Below are 16,693 nucleotides of genomic sequence, written 5' to 3'. Positions count from 1 at the left end.
TCTTTCTGTGGTCCGAAAGCAGACTTTTTCTGATAGTTTACTTGTGTGAGCACTTGACTGAATCCATCTCAGAATGAAGGAATACAAACAAGGTGTACAGGCCACACAAAGTTGATTTTTACGCTTTATTCAAAGGATTTTTTAAACAAATTGTTAAACTTTTACAAGATAAAAGGCTTCAAAGATGAGGTTCAATCAACTACTTTGGCAAAACTTCCAAAGAGCAGTATGAAGCCAATAATGTAGCTTTATATATTTAAAAAAAAAAAAAAAAAAAAAAAAATCCACTGGTCAATGGTTGATTCTCCGAGTGGATAAAATTGAGAGAAAAATGTTTAAAATGCTATGAATTATGTCGCTTTTTATTTAATTTATTGTTGTATTTTTATTAAATTGTGACAATACATTAAAAGTTCTTGCGCACATACAGGTGTTTTCATTTATTCTGGCTAATTAGACCTCTGCTCAGGTTAAGTGAAAACACCTGTGTGGTCGTACCAAGGTTACCTTATGGTTACACAAAATCTTTCTGTGGTCCAAAAGCAGACTTTTTCCAAGTTGTTGCCAAGTTGTGCAAGCCACAAAAAGGTGAGTTTGATGCTATTTTTCTGAACAAATTGATAAACTTGTCCTTGTATAACATAAAGCTTCAAGGATTAGGACTAATCAACTACTTAGGCAAAATGTATCTCATATAAATTTTCCCAACTTCTAAAGAGCAGAATGAAGCCAATAGTGTAACTATTCTAAAAAAGAAATGAATCCACTGGTCAATAATTGATTCTCTGAGTGGGTAAAACAGAAAAGTTTTAAATTCTATGAATTTTGCTGCTTTTTTATTTTATCTATTTGTTTTTCTAATTGTTGACTACATTAAAAGTTCTTGCACACAGGTGTTTTCATTTAACCTGGCTGATTAGACATCTGTTTAAGTTAAATGGAAATACCTGTGCAACTGTAACATGGGTATGCACCAGCTTTAAAAGATGTTAGATATGGTCTGTATCATCAACAATATCTAGCCAAGACTATTGAAATAGAGGCCAGGACTTTGGCTTTTTGTATTTATTCTGGAGGTGCCTCTCTTTACCATTCAGAGCTCACCTGTTGAACACTGATCCATGCTGTCAAAATGTTATACATCTTTATCTGTCAGTTGAATGGCACAGCCACTGCAGCGTGTTTTCTGCTTTACGGAAGTGCCTCACGAGGCTCGCTCTGCAATGCTTCTCTCAGTGGGATATGTCCTAAAACATTGGTTTTGATTTAGTGAGCTAGGTGGTCTCAAGCTTACCTCCCAACATCCCTGTGAACCCACTTACCAATACTCCCATGCATCATTTGCAAGTATGATGTGGGGAAGGCATACACTGCCTATGTGAATTGCAAATAGGTACAAACAGAGAAATTCAGTTGCAAGACTCTGATTTAAATTTCATATTAAAAATTATTTTTTAGCTTTGGCTGACTGAAGAGGGGATACGGCTCAGTTGCTCAGATGTTGTCTTGTGTTGCTGCTAATGTTGAATACACATCAGGGGCTAGCAAGATGTAGAAGCAGCCAGCCATATCCTCTACTAAAACGTCTGTTTCACTTCTCATTCCAAGGCGCCGTGTCTTCGCCCCTCCACTCTCACTCTCAGATCCTGAGCTCCCAAAGTGAAAGCGGCACAGCAATCTCTGGGCTCATTGACTGTGGGGCCTGAGGGGCTTTGTGGTAAAAGTCTAGGCACGTATTAGCTCTGCAGTGCTGGCTGACCCAGACTGGTCCCTGGCCACATAACCACCGTCTCATGCCTACTGAAAGGGCCTTTGTGTTGGAATGTGTCGGCACGGAGCCTGGCCCCTCTGGAACATCTTCCGTGGGATATGCAGAGCTGGCAGGTTGACAGGCAGGTATGTAAGCACGAGGTGGCTGAAACGTGTCCCTGTTGCCTTCTCCGATCATGTTTAAGAGGCCTGTGTGAGGATTTTTATTCCCCTCCATCATTCCCTCAATTCAGTTTCATTGTTGGTCTTTTTATGTGCAAATTTCTCAATCCAATCTCTTTTTGTGAAAGTCTCTATCCATGTGCAAATCTCCATATCCTTCTGTGTGTCTGTCACACTTGACTTCTTGTCGTATCACTGTGACTCCTCTGCATGTTATTCCTATGACCATCTCAAGTTGCTGTTGCGTTATAATTAATTTACAATTCTCCAGTCTTCCTGTCATCTTCCGCTGTTTTTTTTCCTTCCGTCTTCTCCATCTTCCCACCTCTCTCCTGTTATTTGCTTCCTCTCTCTTCATTCGCCAATCAGCCCCCTCCTCCAGTATCCTCTGCCTCATCCCATCTTCTACTCACAGTGTTGTGCTGTTTCCTTACCTAATTAGTAATCCCCTGTGGGTTTTGGTTACAAAGCAGAATATTTACTGTGAGCAGTTCAGCCATGGGTTTCTGGGTCATGTAAAGGAAAAGGGAAACTGATCAGCCTGAAGATTGAGGCTTATCATGACTAATAGATTACTAAATAACACATTAATGTGATCATATTACTCTCCCTACTAATACAGTAATGCATTACAGTTTAACTTTTGGTAATCATATTAAAGTAGTGAACTAATGAAAACTTTCTTTATATAGAGAATTTCAACAGAAGTATTCTGTAACGCCTAATTTAATAGTCTATTCATTGACCATTGGATTTTGTTTAGATATAAAATTTGATATGCACATGTGGGCGTGAACTGTTACCTAGCAACAGCTTCTGTAAGTGAGCAAAGATAGATAAGTGCTGGCAGGAGAGATGCTGGAGTTAGCGGAGTCAAGAAGGAGATCGGATGCTTCCACACGTGCAGAGATACTCATTATTTTTTTAAATGATTTCCCAGAACAATACAATTTTTATCTGGAAGTTGTACAATGTAGGTTATGTTCAGGTCAGAAAGACATGAAGTCTTGTGGTAGTTATTAACCACTACTGTATTAAATGTTTGAAGGTAAACTTTTATTTTATTGAAATATCTTGAGATTGAGGCAATTTTAAAAGCAAGTCAATTTAGTAGCTGCTTTAGATCATATCAGAAGATTGAGATTGCACAGCTGTCATGGAACTGTGGATGTGCAAATTTCCAATTTTTTTCCTGAAGCACTTTAAGGACTTGTCAATGATGTTGGTTTAAAAGTTGAGTGTCAAAGTATTTCTATAGGTTTTTAGAAAGATATTCAAAAGTAATTCAAAGTACAATTACTTTTATCAGAGAAGTGTAATCTTGTTACATGTTAGAAACTATTAATTTCTATTGATTTTTTTTTTTATTAATACTAATAAGTAACTACCCAACGCTGTTTTCCCATTGAAAGGCAAAACAATTTCTTTATATAGCACATTTCATACACAGTGGCAGTTCAAAGTGCTTTACAAATTGCATTATAATAAATAATTTTAAAGACAGGATAAAAACAGCATAAAAACTCTAATCAACTTGGTTTAAGTCAACGGAGGGCTCAGTGAGTGATGCGGCTCTAACCATGAAGTTGTTTTGATGACATGTCTATATCGATTATATTGATGATGTTTACATGTACATGTTTTTAAATGATCACATATTAAAGGTAAAACATACAAGCTAACAGCAACATACTGGTGAGAATGCAGCAAATAATTATAAATTATTATTGAAAATTGTTACAGCTGGCGTGTTACACCCAACGAGAGATCCCCCGATCAACATTCCTCATTACTTGTGTTGTTTAATTAGATGAATGACAGGTGACAGAGGTTAAGCACAGCAAATTTGATTGACACAAATGGAAAGAAACACTTGTTCCCCCAAGAGGATCAGAGTGTGTCATGAATGCCGGATGATGCAATTAAAGAATTCCCAGCGAACGTCTTAACTACTGTGCTGGAGGCTCTTAACAAGAACTGCTTCAGGAGCAGCATCTTAAAGGAAAATGAAGATTAAAAGCAATATTTTCATGTCATGGATGTCATCAAGCATGCTTGTCATACTTGAAAACAGGCCTGGAGATGTTTGGGGTGTGCATGGTGGCTGCATATATGGCAGAGGCATGTTTATTACACTTAACATTACACAAAACAATCATTGGAAGGCACACATGTAGTAACATGTTAGCTTGAAGCTGTTTGTCTTCTATTTGGTGAAGCACTTGTTAATATTGACCAGTTTATAAGTACTTGGGGGATGAGTGGAGGGTCAACAGCGATGGGCAGAAAGATTTCAGTGGGCACCATTTCCAACCTTAAGGGTTGTGTAAGTCTGATTAATGTATCAGTTATTCCAACAAACACAGTTTCACAATCTCATGGCAGTGTGTTGTTGTGGTTTATTGGAATTCTTTGAAACTTTTCCTTCAGCATGACAATGTGAAGAAAATGATTAAAAAAGTACGTATGTAATTACGTATGTAGAAACAAGAAAAATAATTATCAAGAACTTGGGATGAGGCTACGTAAACGTTTGAGCCCTGATGATGGGCTTACTGGTGGTGGTGAAATTCCTGAGTAAATATTCAGATGAATATTTAAAGAAATACGTATTATTAACAGACTATATGTTTTTTTTCAAGCATCAAATATTCACATTTGGCATTTTTGCTTGATGAGTGGCTGAAATGACGATTATCAAAATTGTTGACATTTAACTTCCTGTCCATCCACCAAGTCATTCATCTCATTACCTGCGTTGGTTTATCTACCTACGTAGATACTTAAGTGTCAGGTTTCACTCAGTGATAGCCTCCTGCAACACTAGACAGATGAATCGTACACAATCAGGCCTTATCATGCTTTACTTATACTTTCCACAGTAACTGCGTTCTTTCATTTACTTTGTGATAGGAATGATGGTGGGAAAGTCTGTCTTGTTTCATTACTGAATATGAAACTATGCCATGTAGTTGCTGTATTTACATTCTTCTATTTACAGAGACCTGTGAAATGACTTTGTTTGATGTGTGTTACTGAAAAGGAGACGATAACTGAGCCTTTTTTTTCAACTGCTTCATGTTTTCTTCAATCTCAACAATCTTTATTGGCAGTAGAAACACAAGCTGACCAATTACAGTTCTTTTGGTCCCATCGTGATATCTTGGTTGCTGCTGTAGTCCCAACATGTAGTTAAATTTTTGAGGAGGTGTGTGTCAGCTATGGTGTAGCTACAGAGCCTTTGCAAGTAGTTGTCGTGGGTACCTTAGGGATAGCTTCACACATAGCTTCACAATTTTTCAAGTCTGTCTTAAAAGATTGAGAACATTGAAACAGGATTTTCTTGCCCTAATTATTCATCCTGTTCATATTGGCCAGTCAAAGATCCTTTCCTGATCCGCTTTCAGTGTCAGTGAAGGAGGACAAAATCCACAGTCCTTGTTTTATGCAAAAATGAATTTAAAAGTTTATCTGAAGCTAATAAAATCAAGTGGATATCTTCCAAAGCTAGTCTTTTTAGAACAAATACTGTATGTACAAATATATACATAAAACAAGGACTATGTATTTGGTCACCAGCACTTACACTGAAAGAACAATAGGAAGGGATATTTTTAATGGTCAGTATTTGCAGGAGGAATGATTAGAGCAAGTAAAACCTGTTCCAATGTTCATATGGGCACCTGACAATTGTTTTAAAAAAGACTTGAAAAACTGTGAACCTATCCTTAAAAATGCTTAGTTTAAAAGCATATGACTCCTTAACAGTTTCTGTTCAAATCTTACTTTGGAATACAGTATCTGTCACAAGATATGGAAATAACTGTGCTGACCTTGTATTGTTGTATTGCTGATGCAGCATGTTCAACTTACTGGCTTATATGGCTATGTGATTTATTCCAGATATAGGATAAACAGTCCTCCTTTAACATTTCTATTCAGAGCACCATCATTTTGTTTGGTGTATAATAGTATATAGGTCTTTTCAGTTTTTCCCCTGTCAATACACACCACCACTCTTTCACAAGCCAACTCCTTAGATGATCAATTTGTCATTTCAGTATAAAGTACCATGGTGACTTAAAGGAAAAAAAAAAACAAGTGAGAAATGGAAAAGAGGATCATTTATAAAAAATATTATTTTCTATGCATTCCTTAGTCTATTTGATTCAACACAGCATGCATACTGGCTTTCACCTCTCAACACAATGGGCTGTACTGTGCTTAACACTGACATTAACAACTAGTTTGTTGATTTCAATCAAGTACATAGCTTCTAGTCTGAAAAGTGAAACCAATGCGGAAGTCCTTTAAACCTGCATTCTTTCTAATGGCCAGCAGGGGGTGATTCCACTGGCTCAAAAAAGAAGTCAGATTGTATGAAAGTCAATGAGAAAATGACTACTTCAGTAAATCACTTTCCTAATGAGTTTATGGTTTCAGCCGCTAGTTTCTTCAATAGAGAAGTCTTCTTCAATACAGCATGATTATTTTGTAAATGATGGTCCCATTTAGAGTAAAATAGACAATAAAGCAGCGTTTGCTTTAGGGCAGGGCTACCTTGTGATTGACAAGTCGCTACCATGGCAACAACGTTGATTACATAACATATTTCAAAGTTAATTGTAACATTTTGTCCACCTAAAAAAGTCTTGTTCAGTGCTTGGTTGTACTAAAAGACCCTCTAAGACCCTCTAAGGAGTCTATAATATGTAACTATATGTAACTATAATGACTAAAATGTCTAAAAATGACTATATCTATGTTATATATTTTGTTGAGTTGTACATTATCTGAAATGTCTCCAACAATTTTCAAACGAGAAATCTGTAATTTAATCAAGGTAACAGTTTGTTTCATTTGGTCATCTGTCAATGGCATTGTACCCCCTCTACCAAAGAGTATATGCATACAAGATAATATGTTGGCGTTGTGGCTGTCTGCCAGAAATTGCGATAAATTACTTTTATTCAGTTTTAAGCCACATTTTTATGATAAACTTTTTCAATCTTGGTCATTTTTAACTGCACCTTTTTAACCGGATGAAGTATTTTAGTTATTGGATATCTGGATCTTATGTTATCAGAAAAACAAGCTGAGCAAACATTAGAAGTAGCTCAGATAGCAGCCCCTCCCTGACATCCTGTGCCCTCCGAACAGCATCAGGGAAACACTGATTTTTAAAAAAAAAAAAAAAATTCTTTTACATGAAATTGCTTTATTCACTGTTTTTTTTTTATTTTTTTTTTTACCAGTTTTAATCTTCTGTGGATAATTTGGCTCCCAGTAAAAACATCCTGAACGATGAACACTGAAGGAATCCTAACCTGGAGAAGCTTGTTGTTTAACAATGAAGACAACAACTCCCATGATCCCACGCCACTTCAGTGTCATCAAACTCCGTCTTCTGTTATTGCTTTGATTGAGAGACCCCTAGCGACAGAAATTACATATTGTGCATTTAATGGTTTTAAGCCTGTTTTTCGCTAGCGAAATTTAGCATTAGCATTAGCGTTATCACATTTAACCATAGACTGTAAATGTACTGTGCTAACCAAGCTAGCAGCTAGTGTTAGCGTCAGCCTCTCATCCAAATGTGGTCACATCACTTCTGGCTCCAAAAATCCAAGATGATGACAGTCAAATCGCCAAACTCAAGGCTTCAAAATGGCAGTCAAAGACGTCCATATTTTTTTTTACAATCTATTATTTCAATATGTCTGTGGTAGTGCTTTGAACATTTGCACAAGACCTGCTTTCACACATGAATGCCTGACTATAACAATGTTTGAGAGAACGGAGCATGTTTTCTTTATAAAAAGGGCAGTTGGAGCTGAGGGATAGGTGTAGGTGTATCATGTCAGATCTATACCTAGTCTGTCAGGGATGGGAGGTTGTTTTTATGCTGTTCACTAAAACCCACAACAGACTATCTCATGAATTATGCAACGCCTTAGGTGGAAATACAGCCTTGGGCATTTTTTTAACCCTTGCAGTTTGATTATCCAGGGAATCTGCATTTCAGCCAGTTATTTTTCTAGTGGATTGTCAGTAATATTACAAAGTGGAGTACATGAGTGTGCTTTGTTAGGTGTTGCCTAATTGCATTCATAGCTTTTTATATTACACAAATTATTTTTACAATACAGAACTGAACAATGGCAATGCGCGACGAGCTGAAACATAGTTCAATCCGGTAAAACGCATCAGCCCTGCCCTAAAATGGTTCAATCAGAGGTCTCACAATGAGAGACTGGCTTCAAATCAAAGGACCTTGAAGCCCTCTCATATTTTGTGTACTGGCCAGCTGCATCTGAAAAAAAAAAAACTTTTTTCTCTCCTCTTCTGATGCAGTGAAGAACATGCCTTCAGCGCTTCCTCAGAATTCAGAAGAGATTTCCGCTGAGTAGCTCGACCTCACAGCCTAATCACCAGATCTAAAACTCCAGCAGAGCTCCATGCTGCAGCGAGAGGGATAAAACCCCCTCCTGCTGTTGCTTCCTCCGGCCCCACATGCCAGGACACAATTAATTCATACTGCTGGCAGCCTTGGACTGTCCCAATAGTACAACTCTCATCCCTTACGCTCATTTTCTGTTCGTATTTGCATAATATGAATTTGGTTTGTAATGGTCTATTGGGGAACACAGTCTGCAAGTTTGCATTAATAAGAGAAAAATTGAATATGCCTAATTCAAGTGATGTTTATGGTCAAAGCACAAAGCTAAAACTTCTGCTCTTACAGTGGAAGTGGTGAGGGAATATATGATTAAACGGGCAAAGCGAATTTCACTGAACTTGGTGTAAAGGAAGTGAGTGAGTGTGTGTGTGTGTGTGTGTGTGTGTGTGTGTGTGTGACGCTATTTATAACATAGGGAGAGACCTCTAATGGCAACTTGCTGAGGATAATCGTGTGCATGTGCGTGCGCGCGTGTGTGTGTGTGTGCGCGTATGGAAGAAGGGGACGGTGTTGATGAATTTAATCACAGATAGGCAAACTGGCCGTGGGCTGAGTGAGTGAGTAAGTGGAAAAAGCTCTCTGCTTTTCCCTGGATGAATAATCATACTGTCCTGCCACACTCCTCCTTTGCTGGCTGTTTCTGAGGAACGCATACAAAAAAAAGAGAGGTAGTCAGAATCAGAGAAACGGAGAGATAGACAGACAGGAAGACAGAGATGAAGAGAAATAGAGCGAGAATGATGAGATGAGGAGAAACAGTGCAACAGTGCAGAGGAGAAGATGAGGTAAGGGCCAAACTAAATCTAGAAAGCATTCCCCAGGCAGACACTTACAGTGGAGCCAGAATCTGTATTATCAAAGCTTGTAGGGATGAGTAATGATAGGATCATAGTACATCGCATGACTAAATATAAACCACCCGCAGCTCTGCTCAAATGTAATTTATACCAATAGGAGACAGACAAGAGAGAGTGACAAAAGGAGATATGTTTGATTCTCTCTATTTTTCTTCCCCTTTTTAAAACCAGAACTCGGCCATCTGTGTGCCAAGTCAAGTGAGCGGAGGTGTGGATGGTGCGCGTGGATCGTGATGAAACTGATGCCCCTGGGACTCTCCCTGCAGGCAGAATAATAAAACGAGCAGCGTGTGACTGATGTGTGTGTATATGCAGAGAGCATTTACAGACATTACACTGGGACGGGGGTGTGTTTCTGCAATTGTGTGTTGACGCCCAGAGGGAGAATCCTCGCTTCACTTGTCCCTCCTCCATGTGGAGGTCAGGGATCGAGACCGGCTTTAGAAGATCATCCCCACAACTGAGAAATTCAGTGCCTTACTCACACTTCAGCAGCTTGCTTTGTAGCTTTTTAGATTTCTCCAGTCACTAGGTTACCTTATTTGTTTGTAGTTGTGTCAATAAAAATATTGTTGCAGTTATTGACTTTAATGTTCAGTGTGTATTTACAGCTTTTCTATTGAGCTTCTATTTCTTTTGAGGATAAGCTTCCTCACATCCACCTTGTACGTTTGACAGTGGCCTCCAATATCCCAAGTCAAACACTTGTAGCAGCTTAATAATGCAGTTACAGAAGGATCAGATGAAGCCTTGCTTGCATATTCTAATTTAACTTAAGAAAGAACAGTGTGGTGGTGAATTTCAATATGAGAATTTGCCTTTGCTCATTGAATTACCCAAGTGTCTGCATCAGAAATACATAATGGCTGTATGAATTCAAAACGTTAAATTCAAAGACTTATTATTTGTTAAAATATTTTATTTGTTAAAAAAACTTGGATGTTTAATCTTTGGTCCAAGAAGACCAACAATGCAATTTTAAGTATGCATAAATCATAACATCTTTAAATATCTTGCAATCTCCTGCTTGTAAATCTACTGTGTGAAATCTTTTGAAATGTCAAATCAAAAACAAAAACAGAGTTGTGCAGGAGATCAGAGGGTAGAAACTTATAAGAGGAAACTCATCTTGATTACAAGTGAAAATAGGAAGGAATGAAGCTCATCAACACATAAAAGTACAACTGTGGCAGACTAACATGTGAAGGAAAGAAAAATGCAGAGACTTAAAGCTTATAAAACTCAACATATTTTGACAAATAATGTTTGTATATGTGTGCATTTTTAATAAACAAAAACAATTACATACTGATACATTAAAAAAATATCCTGAATATAATTTTTGAAACAGATTTGATGCATTGTTTTAGCTATGCTAGCAGCATGGCTCTAGGGATGGCAATGTCAGAACTGACACTTTGTACAAACATTCATGATTTCCAGATGATGTATCCCACTAACTTTCTGACTTCTCCTCTGCAGCCACCATGAGGTTGACATTTGTGGTTTTAAGTGTAATATCTCAACAACTATTGGATGGACTGACACAAAATTCGGCACATTCATGTTGGGTGAATTAACTTCATCTGCCATCATCAGGTCAAAATTTTATGTCTATGAGCAAATGTTAGCACTGAAACACACTAAACTAAGGTGGTGAACATGGTAAAAATTATATTGTACCTGCTAAACATCAGCATGTCAGCATGCTAACATTGGCATTTAACTCAAAGCACTGCTTTGCTCAAAGCTGCCGGTATACTTCATCAGAGCTGCTTGCTGGCTGGTCGAACTGCTTTAAAAAACCCCTTCCCCCCAACACCTTTCTGATGTCAGAATTGATCCGACAATTTGTATAACTTTCCAAAACCGTCAATCCGACATTCACACTATATGTGGAGGTAAGAAGGGTTTGAACTTCTCTCTTTGACTCTCTTCTTTCATTAGCTACACAAATTTGTGTCCTTTTTGATGTGTACAAATGAGTGCAACGCTATGTATGCCTTCCAGGAGAGAATGTGTGGCTTTGGAACAGCTACAGTATAGACACTCTTTTCTAGCATAACCTGGCCCTCATCACGTCTATGGACTCTTAATCTTGATTGAACACATTTGTAATAGTCATGAACTAAACGATATGGAGAAAATAATTTATGAAACATCTGTTTTATGTTGGTCTATTAAGCATGTTGTGGTCACTACAAAATTTGAGTTAAAAAACGAGCAGCCCTCCAAAACTTTTAGCATCCGACAGGGACCATGTGTAAACACAGCGGTCGCTTTCATTTGACACTACCTGGGTCCCACACTACTCTGCTATGGCCTTTGATTTCCCATACCATTCTGCTGCACCTCTGAGACCAGTTAGCAACAGCAGGACTCTACATTGCAATGCAACAGCACTACCACTGCAACATGGGTAACTGTGACACACTCATCTAGAGTTGCCTCCAGAGTCACTGTATTTCAAAACTGCAGAGTCTGGAAGTGAGGAACACAGTCACAGATACAGATTCCCTACAAACACACACACAAGTCCTCACCATTTTATTCAGTACAGATCTTTGTCCCGTGGCACCTTTTTTGTCAGACCTTCTTGTTGTACTCTTGCTTTTGAAGATCTTATTTCTGACCAGGAGAGATGATGATGTTAATAATAACCCTGTGTAGTGTTATCATAACCCTGAATAGAATACTTGAGGCCACAGGCTCCCTCTCCTTCTGTCCTATTTCTTTGGTGTTTTTGAACAATTCCTACTGGGACTCGGCAAGGCAGCACACTGGGACTCGGCAAGGCAGCACACTAGAGAAGACAGGCGACAAAATGGGCATAATGACTGGCCTTAGGGGGGAGACAGAGACAAAGAGCACCGAAACTGTTAGACAGTTTTAACCTCATCAAAAGCGAGGACAGATCTGAGGGCAACGAGGTGACTTGCAGACTGATTAAAAGAAAAAGGTTACCAAACAACTTCAGTCCCATGTGGCACTGGACTGTGGAGACAAAACAGAGAGAAAATATGCCTTAACTGAGATAAGAGGAGTATCTTGATGCAGATAGTAGAAGGGAAATGATTGCCAGTCACCTCTCTACTAATTTGATTATAGCTTGAAATACAGCAGCCATCAAATACACACCCACATCCTCTGGTGCAGGGCCATCATGGTGTTTTTGAAAAAATAAACTGCCAATTGTGTTTTATTCCTCCGACATAAAGAAGCACTTCATATGCAATGCATTATATGAGTCCTCGACATACCGTGTTAAGCATAAACTCAACATAAACGCCATATAAATACATTGAGTCTGACACATGTATCGGAACATATGGATTGAACATCAAAACATATCTACCCACTCAACATCCCGCCCCCACCGCATTAACACTTTTTCCTATTTTTGTGGGGACCCGTTTTTTATTTTACAGTAGAATCCTATTTTCTTAACAAACGTTGAAATCAGCCTTATTTTTTAAGCCTTTGGATAACCCAAATCCATAAAGCCTAAACTTGAGACTAATTTTAATGCCTTATCTTACACTTAACTCTAACTACAAACCAAATTTTAACCCTAGCCCTAAATCTAAGCAAAAATCAACCCAGTCAAAGATGGGCCAACACAAACGTTCTCACTTTGCAGGCTTTTCCTCTCCTACTCATTGTTGTGAAGACATCTGGTCCTCATAAAGATAGAAGTGCAAGAACACACACATGCACCCACAGATGCACATTTATACAAGGACACCTACTATATAAGTCAAGGTAAATCTATTTTATTGTGCTGTTAATCTGCTTTTGCTTTTGCACCTTCCAGCCCATTTGGGAAATCTAAATGACATATACATATAATGAAATCCTTATGGCATTTACATGCTTTAGCAAGCGGGGCTTTATATGCTGGATATGCAGATAAAGCATGATGTACATGCAGCTTCTTTCAAGTAATATGTTGCTGTAGGAAATGATCTGCTGTACAAACATAAAGGGAGGCAATTACTACAATATATCTCTATTATCATACTCAAGCTCCAAATGAAGCTGAAGGTATAATAGGTGAAGTGACTGAATGGCTTATTACATTTTACTTTGGCCCGTAAGTGACATTTTCAATCCATATACCAGGACAAATGGGTATACACAATAGATGAACAGTAATACATGCAAGAAAACTCACCTGATGTACTCACATGTTTATGCATGAATAAATACAAATAACTAAATGTGTGAGTACAGTCAGGTGGATGCATCTGTTTTCCACATGTAGATTGCAGACACATGCACACATTATGTATTATGCATATTCACTCTCTCATGCATGCACACTACACATAGTACCCTATGCGTGCACACACACACACACACACACACACACACACACACGTGTGCTTGTTCAAACAAACACATCTTGAAGTGCAGATAAGCTGTGACAGTATGGCTCTGGATTCAAAGCATCGGCTTAAAAGGCCAAAGGCAGCAGTGTGCAGTGAGTGATGACAGGGAGGAACAGGACAGTCTAGTCACACACTTTTTCTACTCACAATTCCATCTACCTGCATTTTCAGATTCACTCTCTGCTCACTTGTTTAACCCATAAATAACCAGCAGCCAAACAGGGTTAGTTTCACTTATGTCTATTTTAAGGGTGGTGCGGAGAGACATGTGAAATAATGTGTAGAACAAAACTAAACGTTTCTAGCCATGCCAGCAGCTCCCTGATGCCATAATATCAATTACACACCAGAAAATGATTGTTGGAAGGATGGAAGATGGAGAGACAACTCTGCTATTGTATTGTATCCTTATCACTTGTGGGGCAAAAATGTGAAGTTTTGCCTGAGGGTGACACAAGAGGAAAGTCAAATTGTTACCTGAATCAAAAATGTGATGATCTGTAATGTGGCAGTTTTTAGGATATCTAAGACTCAGACGCTTGTCAGACTTGGCTCAGCCAAGCTGTAATTTTACAGTTTCAGAATAATTTGTCATCAAATCCTGAACTCAGTTGTGCTAAAATTTAGATAAATGTGAATGCATGCTAGTTACTATTGTTATATTGTATGCTAGTAACCATTGTAATTAATGTGCTGAAATTTAAAGGAGACTTATGCACATTTCTGGGTCTATATTTATATTCTGGGGCTCTATTGGAATATCTTTGCATGATTTACAGTTCAAAAAACTCCTTATTTATCTTATACTGACCGGTTTACGCACGAAAGAGTAGCAACCCGTTGAGTTGAAAAGCTGAGTCTGCCATATTGCCGAGTTGCCAAATTTCTGTCAGGAGAACACAACAGTTTCTCATCTCCTGATGAACACTCAGTCCTCAGTCGGATCAGATCCATTTTGTTATCCTGTGAGCGAACGTTGACAAGAAAGAGTGATTGAATAGGTCGCATTAGCCCATATATGCTAAATGTTAACATGTGAAGCTTTTTTTTTTACACTAAAACAAGGAGTTGTTGAGTTAAACATAGGGGCTGTAACAATTTAAAGAAACATCCCCCTGCACTATAAGCCACATTTAATAAGCCTTCACACTCCAATAAGCTATTTGCCCTGAAAGACTAATAGATACTGAGTTGGTGGCAATTTATATTGCTCCAAGGCTGCTGTACACAATAATGTGACCAAATTAACTAACTGGTGATGGAACGATGTGGTCCATTCCTGCAAAATATACTGTAAGCACCGTACAAAGGGGAATAGCTAATGGGGCCTCTTTGTTGGACAGAAGGGTAAAATGAAAGTTATTGGCTCTGGCTCCTTTCTTTAGTTATAGTAGTAATAAATATCACCTAAGCAGATATATTACAAGAACAGGAGTAGCTCAATAACTCTCCAGTCTCCGGGGAGGCATTGTCTCAGCCAGGTCTTGCTTTAGGCTTTATATCTAGCATACGAAAAGGGAAACATATGCATAATCTGGCACCTATCATTAGACTCCTCTATACTCTTTTCCCTGTGGCAGTGTTCATCTGCCAGAGTTGGATAGTGATCTCTGGAATATTCAATATTAGTGCTCAGATAAAGGATCAATTATTTCAATAAATATTGCTTTCTCATCAAAACATTCAGCACATTGGCAATATGCTAACCTTGTTAGCCCTCAGCGTTCAAACTCACCATTAGATGGATACTGATACTGTTGAGAAATTTTGTTTAAATACTCCATTATGTTCTGAAGGAAACCTGGAGCCTATTTCACCAAAGTTGCAATATGCAAGATGTGATTTGCAACAGGAGATAATTTTCTCTCATCGATTTTGACATGTTTAACTAATCAAATAGAAATTCATACTGCAATTCATGACAATAGGAGATGACTGTAGGACTCAGAAATTATCTACAATTAGCAAGTGACAATCATTTGTGAGACTTAACATTTACGATCTGTGTGTATACAGTGCTCACAAATTACTGTCATGAAACAGGCCTCTGGATTATGTGCAAGGTTTTTTTTAAAAGAGGGAAGCGCTATGTTTTGTACGGCATGCACGTCTTGGGTGGCTGGGTTGGATGGCGGATGTGCAAAGTGTAGGACTTTACACATCTGTCACGTTTGTGGTGAGGTTTAAGAAACAAAAGCACTTTGGTTGTGGTTTCGGTTAAATAGGATTTTCTTATTAAGTTGTTAAAATTGTAATTAGGACAGGATTATGTTTCTCTCAAAAGGTATTTGCTGTTGCAAATTATTGGTATAGAAACTTCTTTTTTAGGACAGGCTTGAATGGAGACAGTTTCTAAATGATCTCAAACATACACTTTGGCATATTTGTACTGCATTTGCGTAGTGCCTTTCACTATGAATACCAGTAGATGATTGTTGTCATCTGTCACTTGATATCATAATCATGTATTAGACCTGAAAGAGAAGAATGTTTTGGGTTGTTTTTTTTCCTGATCCATAAAGAGAGATGTGTCGATTGGCTAACAGCTAAACAAAAGTTTCTCATAAGCCATAAAGCAAACCCATCACAACAAAAAGTGACAAACACACAGTCTCAAAACATGCAGCTTTTCTAGGTACAGCAGTCTGCTACACAAAAAGCAGGACCAAGTGATGCAAGTTCTACATTTTGCCTGGCATTGTAGACATGATATATTAATAGATGATTCTGATCTATTAATAGTACTGTGTCAGTTGATTGTTGGCTCCGCTATTTTTAAACTTATTTTGAAACAGAAAAGTGGAGCACAGTGGGTCCACTTACTTAGATGAGTGTAGGTTAAAACTGAAAATAGATCTGAGTAAAAGAATATTTCTTTTCTCACACACACGCATGTTCATGGGTGCTACCTAACCGCTTACATCTTCAGTGCTTACATTTTGTGATATGGCCCTTGGTAAGTGTGTGTGAACAATTTCAGATGTGTGATTATAAAGTCAATAAACTTGATACTTGATCTGCTCACTAGTCAGCTAGCACTAAGGAACCGTAGT

The 16,693-nt window shown here is 38.2% G+C and overlaps 1 long non-coding RNA gene across 1 annotated transcript; it reads left to right on the top strand.

Moving 5' to 3' along the window:
- The first annotated feature begins 480 nt into the window (after positions 1 to 480).
- LOC122997141 lies at positions 481 to 9,834 on the top strand. Its single transcript, XR_006407154.1, has 3 exons — positions 481 to 588; positions 1,609 to 1,896; positions 9,421 to 9,834. It is a non-coding gene; the product is annotated as an uncharacterized LOC122997141 (long non-coding RNA).
- The last annotated feature ends 6,859 nt before the right edge of the window (positions 9,835 to 16,693 follow it).

The sequence above is a fragment of the Thunnus albacares genome, chromosome 14 (genome assembly GCF_914725855.1).
Source record: "Thunnus albacares chromosome 14, fThuAlb1.1, whole genome shotgun sequence".
Lineage (NCBI taxonomy): Eukaryota > Metazoa > Chordata > Actinopteri > Scombriformes > Scombridae > Thunnus > Thunnus albacares.
This window is presented reverse-complemented; position numbering and strand designations above follow the sequence as displayed.